Genomic DNA, 15,080 nt, shown 5'->3' with positions numbered 1-15,080 from the left:
CTTTTTTTTATTTGATGTGACAAAGTAATGTGTGTACTTGATAGAAAATACCTTTTCCCATCTCAATGTAGAGTATTAAGTTATTATTCTGTATTATTTTCTCAAACAAGTCCCAATTTAATTCAACCCCTTCACAGTCATTTTGTTATTCAACTATTCATTTTTCCAATAAGCTTGAGATCAGCTTCTGGCATAATCTCACAGTTTAGATGTCCCTTGTAAATAATGGCATATTGTAATTAAAGAGAAAATCAAGAAAAACTGACCAGCACCATCCTTTCCAGTTTACGATGAAGAAATTTCTAATCTAACTCCACATTTTCGCAAGAAATGTGCAAGAATGCTGCGTAATTCCTGACAAAATTGAAATAGCCTTATTTACCCTGATTTAATACACACAATAAAAACACTATTGATGTTATATTTTGTGTATTTAATACAAAAATGTAAAAAAATAATCTCGTAACAGGGATGAATGCACCGCAACAGGGTTGAAAATCATGTAACAGGGTTGAGTGAAAAGCATCACGTGTCATATGTTTTATCTTTTGAGATCACTAACATGTTGCCATTTTTTAAACATTTTAAACATTTTTAAACCTACTGTCAACATAGCTTTTAAAATCTAAAGAATCTAGATGAAAGCTAGACAGAGTAAAACACATTAATGAACTAATAACAGTAACAACATTTAATTGATTTCATAAAAATATCCATCTGATAATGGCAGGAGTCTGTTTGAACATTGAGCAAACATCTTAACATTGATAACCTATATAGGTCACATGTTGCCATTTTTTAACATTTTAAACTACTGTCAACATAGCTTTTAAAGTTTAAACAATCAAGATGAAATCTAGACAGATTAAAACACATTAATAAACTAACAACAGTTACAACATTCATTGATTTCATAGAAATATCCAGAGTAATGGCAGGAATGTCTGTGTTGTTTGAATGTTTGAACATTAAGCAAACATCTTAACATTAATAACCTATAGGTAAGCCTACAGTTTGTTCACCATTTTTACTGAGAGAGCCTAGCCCACACTTCCTTCTGTATTTCCATGTGCCTAGAAGTCACCGGTTTAGGGGGATCAATGTGTTCCAAGATGTCCTCAAATGGATACCACAGGATATCATGAAGAAGTGGCCAGAAGTACCTATTTGGTCCAGCACAGCACATGCATTTGACCTGCACATGGGATTCATCTGTGGCTAGAATTATTCCGGGATAGAAATCGTCATCATATTTGGCCACGCACCATTTCCCGCATATGTCTGGATTTGCCCAATCAACCTCCCTCTGTGACACGACTGATGTAACTTTAGGGGTAAATGTGAAATGTTGTGTATTGAAACACTGGCATTCCAGTTTCTTGTTGTGGACTGTGCACATACAGCTTACATCACGGTAGGCAATTTGCCTTGCAGCCACACAAACAACTTGGTGGATCCGCATTGTGGATGGAACTACTGGCAAATCTTTGCCTTTCTGCTACTGTTTTTGCCATTGTTGAATCTGAAATTGTAGGTCAAGGTCAAGTCAATGACCAGTTTACTCTCCAAAACTAATTACTGTATCCTTTTAATCACTATGTAGTAAAATGAACGTGAACTTGCAGATAATACTCCTAAATATGTCAGTACAAACCAGTCGGCTAGTGAACATGAACCCCTCACGCACCAGTTGCCAAGGCAGTATACTGTATGTCTTTTTAGACTAGTCTTCATTTACATTCTCTAGTCTTTTTATGCATTACCAAATTATGCTTTAAAGCAACAAAACTTTATTTTCTGTTGATTGTGTGTCCATGACCACCACCACCTCGTGTCTTAAAGATCTTACATTTCCAGGAGAATTACCTGACCACCGGCGTGCGGATGTCCCTCACCTTCCTCTCTATGTGTGTTTCCTTTCTGCTGCTGTTTTTTCCATTGTTGAATCTGAAATTGTAGGTCAAGTCAATGACCTGCTTACTCTTCAAGACTAAATATTGTATCCTTTTAATCACTATGTAGTAAAATGAACATGAACTTGCAGATAATACTCCTAAATATGTCAATGTATATAGGAGAGAGAACAAATTAATTGTCACTTTTTTTAAGTTATTATTTTCAGAAATTCCTCGTACTTTTAGTTGATACTGTAAAACCGTAAACAACAAACATTCAACAAGAAAATATGATTGGTATTAAGCAATATACATTAAATATTGCTAAGATTTAACAGCTATTCAACCCTGTAACAGCCATTCAACCCCGTAACATTGAAAAATGTGATGGGGTTGAATGTGACAGGGTTGAAGATTTTGTGCTAATCTGTTGCTAATTCGGGATGCTAGCAGCTAGCAGTGTGCCACATGGCCTTATTCAACAAAAGACATTGTTATACTTCATAGCTATAAAAACAATTATTGGTAAAATCTTAACTATGAATTACCCCCCCCAACAGAGTTGAATACCTGAGATTGACAAAGCCCATATGTGCTTAAAAAACATGAAATATTTATAAAAAGTGAGAGAGCAGCTTACCACTTGTCACACCAGGCTTCTCTGAAGACTTGTATGATGTCACTTCCTCATAAATGATGTCCACAGGATCAAACCATTATTTAATTGTGAGTGAGGGTATTGTTGCATTACGGGGTTGAAAGAAATACAAGGACAGGGGTAAAAGCCTGAATTTCTCAGAAAATAAAATGTCTTATGCTGAGAAAATGGATTATGCATAATAAGGGGGCATATACAATTAATTTAACAAAAAAAAAGCATTATTATTTAACACTGTGTACTCAAAATGAGTCACGCCATTTGCATGATGGTCAATAGGGACAGGCGAAATTCTTAATACTCCTAAGAAAAGCAAACATATAAGTATTGAAATTCATCTCTGTTTAAAATCATATTCTCTACTCCATATTAAAAACATGTAAAACTTTGAAATGTTGTAATTTAAGTGTAGTTTGATAAATGTTCTGACAAGTTATAACACTAGTACATCTTGGGACACTGACAATACTGAAATGTCACCGAATCTGTAGAATGACCCATCTGTCCATTGGACCACTTTAAGCCGTACACTCCACAGAGCTGGGCTTTACGGGAGAGTGGCCAGAAAAAAGCCATTGCTTAAAGGAAAAAATAAACAAAAGGCATGTGGGAGACTCCCCAAACATATGGAAGAAGGTACTCTGGTCAGATGAGACTAAAATTGGCCATCAACGAAAACACTATGTCTGGGCATGTTGTGTAAATAAAATGATACAAACCCCCCAAAAATATTTTGCATCTTCAAAGTGGTGGGCATGTTGTGTAAATAAAATGATACAACCCCCCCCAAAATCTATTTTAATTCCAGGTTGTAAGGCAACAAAATAGGAAAAATGCCAAGGGGGGTGAATACTTCCGCAAGCCACTCTATATGACCTACAGCATGGTCAATCAAGTTAATTTTTCCGCCATTTTCGGACTACTACATTTACATTTTAGTCATTTAGCAGACACTCTTATCCAGAGCGACTTAAAGGAGCAATTAGGGTTAAGTGCCTTGCTCAAGGGCACATCGACAGATTTTTCACCTAGTCGGCTCGGGGATTAGAACCAGCAACCTTTCAGTTACTGGCACAATGCTCTTAACCACTAAGCTACCTGATTTAAACAACTATTGATTTAGAACCACAGAGAGTTACCACAAGTTGCAAAGAAAACAGGAGCTGCCTCCACTATTCCAGCACCATTTCAACATTTCAACAGCATCAAATCAGCTATGCGTAGTCTAATACAGTGACAATGAAATGATACCAAAAACAATTCAGTCCAATCATCGAAAGCTAAATATGATGTGGCTAATCATGGTACTGATTTCTATGTGTGTGTGTGTGTATGTGTGTGCTCGCAAGAAGAAAATACATGTTGACTCACCCTACTTGTAGAGAGATCCCAACGCCATCCTCCTCTCTCTCATGTTGCCAAAACGGTCTATGACTCTGTCATACAGTAGGCTACACGCTTTTAGTTTTTGTTGTCCTGGCCAAAATGCTTGCTCGCTAGCCTTACTTTCTTTCATGGGCAATGATGAGCCAGCTAGTTAACATTAGCCTACTACATCTAGTTACATGTGGAGCTTTCATCCTCTCAGGCCAGGGGCACAATGTATGAATCTATGGTTGATCAGATTCGCCGTTATAATCATTGGCCAGTACGGATAATTAAGTAAAACCACAAGTCCAAATCCCTATCTCCATCCATGGCTAATTTAGGAAAGGGCCAATTTTAGCTTGCCATCGGAGGACAACAACACAACGAGATGCAACAATTCAAGTTTTTTCTGTCAATGATGTTTGGCTTTTCTTGTGATGTGATTGGTGTGAAGCCAAATCCAAACTGGCTTCCCATTTCTTTTAGTGCATCAGGACCATTTACAGTTGAGCTCACTCAGTTTAGCGCAACGCTGATTGGCTATTATATATTAAGACAATTATCAAGGGAGGCCAAATTCTCGCTGGCTTCCATTGCAGACGAGACTGAAGGAGGGCCAGGAGAGGGATTCAAAATACAATGTTGTATACTGAACCTATCGCCCGTAATAAACCACAATGCGCTATGATAAACTGTGTCCAATGGCTTCAATACAGTGGCAGCTGCATTCATATAAACCAGGGCTATTCAACTCTTACCCTACGAGGTCCGGAGCCAGCTGATTTTCCCTTCAACCTGATAATTAGACCTGGTGTCCTAGGTCTAAGTCAGTCCTTTATTAGAGGGGAACAATGAAAAAATGCAGTGGAACTGGCTTCGAGGTCCAGAGTTGAGTTTGAAGGATATAGTCGATATCACTATAGTCAATGAATGTTGACTGAATTATTTGTTTTTTTGCTATTTAACAAAAGACAGGACTTATTCCTATCAAATTAGCCTATTTTAATTGTTATTTTTTAAACTAAATCATCAACAAGTTTTTCGTCAATCCAGATGCCCAGATATTTATAGGCGGGGACACGATCAATGAGGGCACCATCCAAAGTGCGTATGCATAAATCATTAGATACATTTATGCATGATTTGGAAAATAACATATACCGGTACTTGGTTTTACCTACATGAAGTTCCAATTTCAGTTCAACAAAGGCTTTCTGCAGGGCAGATTGAAGCTCTGACAGAGCCTGGTCAGCTGTGGGGGCAATAGCATACCACAGTGTCATCTGCATACAGGTGAAAATAAAATAAAATGTATTTACAGATAAACCAATATCGTTCATGTAAATAGTGAAAAGAACCGGACCAAGAATCGAGCCCTGTGGGACACCCTTTGTAATGTCCAGGATTGCCTTTCTCGCTCTTCCTTGATATTGGGAGGCTACAGTACTCGATGGGATGAAATTCCTTTCTGTGGAAACTGTGACAATGTGGATTGTTTTACGCCCGCATATTTTACACAGCCATATCCATAACACTGAGTGCCAATTGATTGTGGGAGGCAACAAAGTAGTAATCTTATGATGCAGGTTGGAACCGTGCCCTGAGCTGTCTATTTAAACAACTAGCACACAGCTCAGACACCCATGCATACCCCACAAGACATGCCACCGGAGGTCTCTTCACAGTCCAGAACAGACTATGGGAGGCGCACAGTACTACATAGAGCCATTACTACATGGAACTCTATTCCACATCAGGTAACTGATGCAATCAGTAGAATCAGATTTAAAAAACAGATAAAAATAAACCTTATGGAACAGCGGGGACTGTGAAGCAACACAAACATAAGCACAGACACATGCATACACACACACGATAACATACGCACTATACACACACGTACACATGGATTTTGTGTTGTAGATATGTGGTAGTGGAGTATGGGCCTGAGGGCACACACTTAGTGTGTTGTGAATTCTGTAATGAATGTATTGTATAACTGCCTTAATTTTGCCGGACCCCAGGAAGAGTAGCTGCTGTCTTGGCAGCAGCTAATGGGGATCCATAATAAATACAAATACAAATAGTACTGTAAACTGAATCTCTTGGGCTTCTCACACGAACAAACACAGATACTACTAGGTGTTTGGTAATGTCTCATTAGACACAGGTTGTGTTTAATGATGACAGTTTATAAAGGAGATACTGTACTCTGTATAGTAAAAAACTAACTGTTAATGCGAAGCCCTTCTGCATAATATATACAGTACAGTATATTTCAACAGATTAATGGGGGCAGAGATTAGGGGAATATGGTGCAATGTAACCTCTGAATTCTTTCTTCAACCCCTCCTACACTTGTCTGAGAAAATCTTTGGACCAAGGAACAGAGGTTTTTCCTCACATGCTCACTAACCGTTAGAAATCACCTGTCACATCCAGATGGATTGGTACTTATAGGAATGAGGCGGGCATTGTGAATGTGAGTAAAGCACATAGGGTTGTTTATACTCATACTGTACAGTTAAACGTTACCTTTGACCTTGTGCATGCACTGTTTTACTGTGAGACTGACTTACGACTTACGTTTGTTACAAATACAAGGAATCCTCTACACTATATTCACATGACCCCTCTCCCCAGCCACACACACACACACACCAATCCCCACCTGCAAAACAAGGAAGGAGGTCTCCGTGGAATCTGTAGCCAGATGGAGAGGATTTTGAAAACATCAGTTACACTATGCATACTTTAGTCTAGTCTGTGTCCCAAATGGCACCCTATTCCCTATATAGTGCACTACTTTTGACCAGGGTCCATAGGACTTTATAGGGAATAGGGTGCCATTTGGGACGCAACTCTAGTCTCCTACTCTTCTTCCATGAAGCCAGCATCAATCACAATATGCATCCTCTCCTTTCCCTCCATTGAAAATGTGGCAGCAGCATATTTTTCAATCAACAGCTGCTTAACCCAAGGGGTGCATTATCTACTGTTATTCCTCCTTCTGCCTCCCTCTGCCTACTAAGTCCTTTGCTTGGGCGGTGGCCTAACTTTGGGCTGGGCTAGGATGGGCTTCAACTCCAGAGGGTTGCCTGCATGGCCTGATGCATCGTTAGTTATTCTTAGCTGTGGAATCCCTCTTCTGCAACCAACTGCAAGGAATCAACTCAATTCATAATGACATATGGTGACAGTTGTATGTACAGCTTTAAACAAATCACTTTAGAATCATAAATATTTGGAACACGGAACTCTCTACTCTCATTCTCTACATTCCGTACTAAAAACTCACCTATTTTTTATTTTATGAAAGGCATTACTCTAAGCTTATTCTAAGTTATCCAAAATGGTGTAATTATATAGTTATTCAGCATATACAACAAGAGGCTGAATACATGATCAATTCTTAAAACGAACATGCAGTAGCCTACAGGTATGATTATATCTGATTGACACACAACACGTGGACACATAATGCCATGCTGTTTGCCACATGTGAGACGGCTCAGTCCCAAAAGGCACCCTATTCTCTAGTGTACTACTTTTGACCAGGGCACATTAAAGCCACGGCAGTTCATGGCCGACGCGGTACTGCATGCATTGTTAGCATAAAACAGGAATATACACTACCATTAAAAAGTTTGTGGTCAGTTAGAAATGTCCTTGTTTTCGAAAGAAAAGCTTTTTTTTGTCCAATAAAATAACAGCAAATTGATCAGAAATACAGTGTAGACATTGTTAATGTTGTAAATGGCTATTGTAGCTGGAAACGGCTGATAAAAAAAAAAAAATGCATAATTGAAAAAGGGTTTTCTAATGATCAATTAGCCTTTTAAAATGATAAACGTGGATTAGCAAACACAACGTGCCATTGGAACACAGGACTGATGGTTGCTGATAATGGGCCTCTGTACGCCTATGTAGATATTCCATTAAATATCTGCCGTTTCCAGCTACAATAGCCATTTACAACATTAACAATGTCTACACTGTATTTCTGATCAATTTGATGTTATTTTAACGGACAAAAAAATTGCTTTTCTTTTGAAAACAAGGACATTTCTAAGAGACCCCAAACTTTTGAACGGTAGTGTATATAGTGAATGGAAAAATGTCAATCTTCGTGATCAATTTTCGTGTGTATAAAAACATTTTTGAAGACATTCTTGGTACCAATAATTGCTTCTAATACACAAGATGTATGACGTTGAACCAATTATTTTTAAATCGCACACAGAAGAAGTTATATGTTGAGTTTATGTCAAGTTTATGTTGAGTTACTCAATGAGAGGGAGCAGCTCTAAGTAGCCTGCAACGTCACTTCCTGGAGTAGATCAAACTGCACATGTTATGTCTCCATGAAACACCATCTTAACTGACTTAATTTGGCTTTAATGCCATTTGTCTTCACATAGAAATGAATGGTGTCACGTGATCAATGGCTTTGTCCATTCATACAGTACCTGTCTTAAGTGTGGACACACCTACTCATTCCAGGGTTTTTCTTTATTGTTGAAAAACAAATGATAGTCCCACTAAGCCCAAACCAGATGGGATGGCGTATTGCTGCAGAATGCTGTGGTAGCCATACTGGTTAAGTGTGCCTTGAATTCTAAATAAATCACAGACAGTGTCACCAGAAAAGCAGCCCACACCATAACACCACCTCCTCCATGCTTTACGGTGGGAAATATACATCCGGAGATCATCCGTTCACCCACACTGCATCTCACAAAGATATGGCGGTTGGAACTAAAACATTTCAAATTTGGACTTCAGACCAAAGGACACATTTCCATCGGTCATGTTTCTTGGCCCAAGCAAGTGTTCTTCTTATTGGTGTCCTTTAGAAGTGGTTTCTTTGCAGCAATTCGACCATGAAGGCCTGATTCACACAGTCTACTCTAAACAGTTGATGTTGAGATGTGTCTGTTACTTGAACTCTGTGAAGCATTTATTTGGGCTGCAATTTCTGAGGCTAGTAACTCTAATGAACTTATCCTCTGCAGCAGAGATAACTCTGGGTCTTCCATTCCTGTGACGGTCCTCATGAGAGCCAGTTTCATCATAGCGATTGATTGTTTTGCGACTGCACTAGAAGAAACTGTTCCATATTGACTGACCTTCATGTCTTAAAGTAATTATGGACTGTCATTTCTCTGCTTATTTGAGCTGTTCTTGCTATAATATGGACTTGGTATTTTACCAAATAGGGCTATCTTCTGTATACCCCCCCCCCCCCCCCCTTGTCACAACACAACTGATTGGCTCAACACATTAAGAAGGAAGGACACAAATTAACTTTTAAGAGGGCACACCTGTTAATTGAAATACATTCCAGGTGACTACCTCATGAAGCTGGTTGAGAGAATGCCAAGAGTGTGCAAAGCTGTCATCAAGGCAAAGGGTGACTATTTGAAGAATCTCAAATATAGCATATATTTTGATTTGTTTAACACTTTTTTGGTTACAACATGATTCCATATGTGTTATTTCATAGTTTTGATGTCTTCACTATTATTCTACAATGTAGAAAATAGTACAAATAAATAAAAACCCTTGAATGAGTAGGTGTGTCCAAACATTTGACTAGTACTGTATATACAGTCATTGGTGTTACCATACCACAGCTAGCTGTAGAGACCATTATATTGACTATGTCTCCCTCTGCTGGTAGTAACACAGTATAAGGGACATGCCTACATTATTCCCTTTTTAACTCAGGGAGGCGCACTCAGCACATTCTGGTCCCCAGGCCCAGCTATAGGAAACCCTGCAGGCTAAAAGTGTGGTCTGTGGAGTACTTTAGTAGGTCTACAGCAAATTATATTAGAGATAGGAAGACAGAGAGAGCCAGAGCCTGCCCCTAAATGTCATGACTGACTGAGTTTACAGGCTATTTGTGACACACTCTGAGCCTTCCACCCATCCCTGAGCAACCTGCGTTTCCAACACTCCTCCGGATAAATAGTTCCTGGCAGCTGTATTTTATGACTGATATCTTTCTGGGCTCACCTGTAAAAGAGACCTTGGTCTCAGCGTGACTTCTCTGTCAAAATATATGTAATCCATCAACCAGAGCAGAGCAGCAAAACAGAGCAGGAGGTAAGGCCTCAGCACCGCTCAGTCTGTGAGGTGAGGGGAAGGTGGGGAGTCCGTCCCAAACAGCACCCTATTTCCAATATAGTGCACTATTTTTGACCAGGGCCCATAGCACGCTGGGCAAAATTTGTTAACTATATAGAGAATAGAGTGCCATATGGGACAGAGACAGAGAATCTATCTGCTCTGTCTCTTGGCAGCCTGCCAGACAGCTCCACAGAGCGACAGAGAGAGAGGGAGTGTCCAGTGACTGACCTTTCTCCTCGGCTGAGTCACAGTGGCTGGCGGCACATATTCGTGCCCAATGCCCAGGCTCCATCTAGCACAGCTCACAGACTAATTTGTCTGCCTGACGAGCCCTGGCCCAATGCCATCCAGTAGCCATGCACAGAGGGAGAGTCACACATTTGATTGAATTAATCCAGCCCAGTGTTTTGTACTGATGCCTTAACACACTCAGGCAGCTATACATCCAACCATATGATCCCTATGTGACATATAGCCACATGTATAGCAAATAATAAGCACTTCATATGGATCTAGAGGCTGAACGAGATATAAATCCAAATCTAGCCCTCCCCCCAAAAAACAGAACATTCCACATTTTAATACTTCAAAAACACACGGGAATCAATTGCATTTAGCTACCATCTAACATTCTCAATATCTCTGTGAAAAAATGAAAAGTGCTTTGTGTTGCATTCCAGGTTTGTCATGCTGACTGTGTTGAAGCTCCTCCATGAGACTCTAAAGCAATGCTTCCGCTGTGGCATAGGGCCAGCTTCCTTTGGAAAACAGCCTGCCTGCCCTAGTGGTGGTCAGCTCCAAAAAGGCACTAGGCTCACTGAACGCCCCCACCTCCCCACCAAGCCTCCAACACAGAGCAGAGAGCGATAGAGATTGCTGGAAATGCAGTGCGAAAATGTTTGTGCAAAACCAAACCTAGCACAACCATCAGCAGGGAGGGACAAAGTCTGGGTCAAGAAGCCCGGCCTGCACAACGCTTTGGTGTTTGGTGGAGGTGTGTGTGTGTTTTCTCTCTCTCTGCACCTGCGCTGTGTGGGATAAACACTACAGGAGCCTGAAGTTCACACGTGAAGTTCACACGTGCAGCAGGACACATGACTTACTCCCCTGTAGCTCTGCTCTCCCCACAACACAGACTCAAATTACGCGCTGTGTGAGGTTAGTAAAGGGCACCAAAAGGTGCTTTTCAGGGATTTCAAATAGTTTTTTTTTCTGTAGCTTTTGAGTCCTCATCTCACACAACATTATGTTGCATCTAATAAACTACTGTCTCTGTGGCTCATGGCCCAGTGATCCATTTAATTGCCAATTTTAGCAATAAGGTATCTGGTGTCAAAGCTTCTCCCAACAGTCTGGGTGTTTGTTAAAGTGATAGCCTACAACAGTATGCACTGATCTGTCTCTGTCTCTCTGTGTGGGTCAGCCCCGGTGCTACAGAGCCCTGCCCTGGCCTTGTGTTCTGCCTACCTGGCTCCAGCTCTCAACAGTCTGAATGTTTGTTAGGGTGATAGATAGGATAGGCTACTCCAGTGTGGACTGGTCTGTCTCTGTTTCTGTCTGTCTCTGTGTGGGTCAGGCCCAGTGGTACTGCCTGCCTGCCTGCCTGGCTCTAGCTAGTTGCCAGTCAGAGAGACATCCAGTGAAATCTAAACACTGTCCTTCATTCACATCACGTCAGGTGAGAGCTAGGCTAATACAGTATACAGCCTTTCAAATGATTTCTTCCTGTACCTGAGCAATGAGGATTTACTGTCCACAATCACAGATCTCTCGTTGTTCATGGCAGTTGCAGATACAATACAGTGAGTCTGTACTAGATGTTTGAACATACATTTGGTGCTGCTGCCCCCCTTTCTCAGCTTTGAATTGGTAATTGGTTACAAATCTATAAGTGTGTACATGTGTAAGACTTACTTTCAAGGTTTAGTGCCAAGAGCCAATGGACTTTGTCCCATAAAGTACAACACTCTTATCAGTTATTTTATTTTCCAACTTAGCATGAGTGTGTTGTAGAGAGCAAATGAAAAGCCCCTGCATTCAGTTATCCAATGACATGAGCCACATCACTTTTTATATACAGTACCAGTCAAAAGTTTGGACACACCTACTCATTCAAAGGTTTTTCTTTATTTTTTACTCTTTTCTACATTGTAGAATAATAGTGAAGACATCAAAACTATGAAATAACAAATATGGAATCATGTAGTAACCAAAAAAGTGTTAAACAAATCAAAATATATTTTATATTTTAGATTCTTCGAAGTAGCCACCCTTATGTAGCCAAGCCTTGATAACAGCTTTAGACACTCTTGGCATTCTCTCAACCAGCTTCACTTGGAATGCTTTTCCAACAGTCTTGAAGAAGTTCCCACATATGCTGAGCACTTGTTGGCTGCTTTTCCTTCACTCTGCGTTCCAACACATCCCAAACCATCTCAATTGGGTTGAGGTCGGGTGATCGTGGAGGCCAGGTCATCTGATGCAGCACTCCATCACTTTCCTTCTTGGTAAAATAGCCCTTACACAGCCTGGAGGTGTGTTGGGTCATTTTCCTGTTGAAAAACAAATGATGGTCCCACTAAGTCCAAACCAGATGGGATGGCGTATCGCTGCAGAATGCTGTGGTAGCCATGCTGGTTAAGTGTGCCTTGAATTCTAAATAAATCACTGACAGTGTCACCAGCAAAGCACCCCCACACCATCACACCTCCTCACACATTTCCACCGGTCGTGTTTCTTGGCCCGAGCAAGTGTTCTTCTTATTGGTGTCCTTTAGTAGTGGTTTCTTTGCAGCAATTCGACCATGAAGGCCTGATTCACACAGTCTCCTCTGAACAGTTGATGTTGAGATGTGTCTGTTACTTGAACTCTGTGAAGCATTTATTTGGGCTGCAATTTCTGAGTCTAGTAACTCTAATGAACTTATCCTCTGCAGCAGAATTAACTCTGGGTCTTCCTTTCCTGTGGCAGTGAGAGACATTTTCATCATAGCACTTGATGGTTTTTGCAACTGCACTTGAAGAAACTTTCAAAGTAATGATGGACTGTCGTTTCTCTTTGCTTATTTGAGCTGTTCTTGCCATAATATGGACTTGGTCTTTTACCAAATAGGGCTCTCTTCTTTATACCAACCCTACCAAACGCATTAAGAAGGAAATATATTCCTTTTAACAAGGCACACCTGTTAATTGAAATGCATTCCAGGTGACTACCCCATGAAGCTGGTTGAGCGAATGCCAAGAGTGTGCAAAGCTGTCATCAAGGCAAAGGGTGGCTACTTTGAAGAATCTCAAATATAAAATATATTTTGATTTGTTTAACACTTTTTTGGTTACAACATGATTCCATATGTGTTATTTCATAGTTTTGATGTCTTCACTATTATTCTACAATGTAGAAAATAGTAAAAATAAATAAAAAACCCTGAATGAGTAGGTGTGTCCAAACTTTTGACTGGTACTGTGTGTGTTCTCTATTATTATCAATGCTAACCTAGTATAGTATTCTACTTCAAAGAGAAGCCATGGCGGATGGGTGATAAAGGAATTATTATTCCTTTATCAATGTGAGAAATAACATATGTGGTCTTATTCTGAGGTTCAAGGTTCCAGAGTTGGGAAGTGGAATGGGTACAGTGATCTTTGGAATCCCGGAGCAAAGTCTATTGGCGACTGACATCCAATATTATTGACTACTGCTGTGTTGCTGTGTGGTCTGTTCCAGGCTTCTCTTCCCACCTCCTCACAGAATTAACCCCAAGGGGCCAAGGCTGAGGATTGGCCTTCTGCACAGTCAGGAAACATAAGAGACAGCAACTGTACAGAGTATGAACTATTGGCCTACCCATTGAGGTTCCACTGCACTATTCAATTCAATGCAATGAGTGTCCCTAAACAATTTCTAGAGACCTACTATTGAAATGATGTTCAGGATCTATGAGATGCCATTGTCAGAATAATTATTCACATTACCAATAACATAGTTTCACTTATAGCCAGGCATATTTTAAATACCCACATTAATCATAAAATATATCAGCCATTATAACTTTATTGGGGAAATTAAGAGGAACTCTTTCAATATAATTTTGTCTAATTACATTTCTAGTTCTGTTCAGATATATAATAAAACTGTTGATGCGATCTCTGGCAATAGTTTAAACTTTAGGTGGTAATAAAAGAGAATAGGACTGATGTGGCTGTACCATTTCCTATGTGCAGGGGGAACTGTGCAAACTTTGTTTTTAAAGTTGACAATTGAAAAACGTGAGGATTTTTAATTTTTATAGCATACATCTAAACAAACAATTTGGATATAAGTAGTACATATGAACAATAGTTGTTATTTGTTTTTTGCTCATTGCTTTTCTATGTTTCGATACAAAAGCTATCGGATCAGACTCCACTAGTGACAACCCAACCTCTTAGAAGCCAGCAAGAATAAGGGAAACCGAGCAAGAATAAGGCGGTTGTCACTAGTTACCACAGTCACAAAGTCAAGATTGTCTATATCGTAAAAATTAATGAAAACAAAAATGTGCTTTTTGGTCTTAATTGAAGGTTATGGTTAGGCATAACGTTAGCATTGTGCTAAGGTTAGGGTTAAAGTTAGAATTCAAATCAGATTTTAAGAAGAGATTGTTTTAGAAATAGGAGTGGTTTATGACTTTGTGGCTGTGGTGATGACCGACTAAGACAGTGACCTCTGCGATTTCACTTCAAATAAATGTCCCGCAATGAAGATGGTAAAAAATAATACAAATGGTTTGATGTTTGCAGAGAACTACAGGGTGTTGTCCAGGGTCACACCAAGGTTCTTTGCACTTTGGGAGGGGGACACCGTAGAGATGTCAACCGTGATGGAGAGGTATTGGAGCGGGCAGGCCTTCCCCGGGAGGAAGAGCAGTTCTGTTTTGTTGAAGTTGAGCCGAGTGACTTGGTATAAAGAGAAAAGAGGAGAGGTCCTAGAACTGAGCCCTGGGGGACACCAGTAGTGAGAACAAGTGGTGCATACACAGATCCTCT

Source organism: Coregonus lavaretus (assembly GCF_964263955.1).
Source record: "Coregonus lavaretus genome assembly, chromosome: 4".
In the NCBI taxonomy this organism is placed as follows: domain Eukaryota; kingdom Metazoa; phylum Chordata; class Actinopteri; order Salmoniformes; family Salmonidae; genus Coregonus; species Coregonus lavaretus.
This window is presented reverse-complemented; position numbering follows the sequence as displayed.